This window comes from Phalaenopsis equestris, unplaced genomic scaffold, assembly GCF_001263595.1.
Source record: "Phalaenopsis equestris unplaced genomic scaffold, ASM126359v1 Scaffold000036, whole genome shotgun sequence".
Taxonomy (NCBI): Eukaryota; Viridiplantae; Streptophyta; class Magnoliopsida; order Asparagales; family Orchidaceae; genus Phalaenopsis; species Phalaenopsis equestris.
Window position 1 is genome coordinate 781,446 of NW_018164478.1, and position 2,010 is coordinate 783,455.

Sequence of the window (2,010 nt, forward strand, 5' to 3'; positions counted from 1 at the left end):
ACCATTATTTGACAAAAGCTTAAAAAATAAGAATCAATTTATTACAAATTTTAAAATGTATAAACTAAACAAGACTAAAAAAAATACAAATAAAATCATAAAATAAAAATGTAAATCTAAAAATAATTGTATTGAACATATAAGTCTTCTTATGCTTTACATACAAGTTGTATGATACAACTCAAAATCTCAAATAACTAAAACTAATTTCTGCGCATTATAACTTCATGAAAATGTTGGTCCGACACGAGCTCTTGAACTGATGCTGCTGAAGCATCTCAAATACTTCTCCAACTTCGATGACGATTGACGAGCTCTTGAGGAACCTGGTGGCCATCCTTACCAAAATGCGCATAGCTGCATGAAACATCTTAATACTTAAAAAAAATAAACAATTAATAAAAAAAGGAAAACCAAGATGATAAACTGCTAAAAAAAGATGCATTTACATGGAGCTGAACCTGAAATTAACAAAAAGTAGATACCTTTCCATTAGAGCTGAAATTAATTATGGACATATAGAAATTAACCTGAAATTATACATTAGAGCTGAACCTGAAATTAACAAAAAATAGATAATGTTTATAAAGACAACTAAATATGTCAACCACTAATCATACAATAGGAGAAACACTGCAAGATACCATTTCAGATACCTGCCAACCACTAATGTTTATAAGGACAACTAAAGACAACTAAATATGCCAACCACTAATGTAATCAACGATTAAAAATGCCAAAGAATCTTTGATACCTTTCACTATAAATAAATGAGAAGAATTATTAGAAAATGTAAAGTTGCAGATATATGTATATGCTGCTATCCACATTCTAGAAAAATAAAAGAAATCTATATGCTGCTAGCCAAAAGAAATCGACCAAAAGAATAACCATCTAAGCCAAAAGAAATCGGCCAAAAGAAATCTACATTCTGGAAAAACAAGATTTACTCTTTTTACTCATGTAATCTTGGACTAGTACATGCTGCTATCCACATGAAGGAGCATAAACACATGCCTGAACAACCAGATTATTCCCATACATGCTGCTAAAGGGTTAAATCATTTATAATGAAGCCAATGCTAGCATAACATGCACCTTTTATAATGAACAACCAGATTGTTCATTATAAATCTCTCTCCTTCAAAACATAATAAAAATGAAACCAACTTAATTGTTCATAACATGCACCTTTTATAAAGGTGCAAAACATGAAAATGAGAATGTTCACATATTGCTCTCTCCTTCAACAGATCAAGATTGAAAGTTCTGGATACCAATTTTAACTGTGAGAATAAGCCTGTCATCACACAATCCAATACATTCAATCCTTCAAATCCAATACATTCTCTCCTTCAAAAAATCAAGATTGAAAGTTCTGGATAACATTTTTAATTCTTATCACATAATAAAAAGAAGGTTAATTTGCATTCTAAATATGCCAACAAGAAACCAACTTGAGATGCAAAATGGCGTATGAGAAAAACTTGTGTTCTACCAAGAGTAGAAATAGAATAACAACCCTCCAGCCTAATTTTATATTTACATCAACTGTTCTGCACAAACTTGAGATGCAAAATGACGCATCTTATAATATTTATAACTAAAAAACACATCTGCCTTAAATTTCACCATTTTTCATGATGACTTTATCAACGATTAATAATTTTAAAAAATCCTGATGATCAAACAACATATAAATATTCATCTGCATTTCTCTGCACTTTTAAAATCAAAATTAATGAGCGATGCAAGAGTAAATCCAGTCCAAAAAACCATGCAGCAGCATCTGCGACAGCAGTGTACATGAGAGGAGGTTAATTAAATGCATCATTTCCAAGAAATATGAAATCCATACTCTATAGCTCATAATAACAACATTAAGATCTAAAAATAACATGATTCCATCTGTAAAAGTCATGCAAAACCGCTACTAAACTGCAGACTACAAAAGAGACAAAGGTAGAGCCATTCATCAAGAAAAGAATACCCACAATCCCATCCATATAA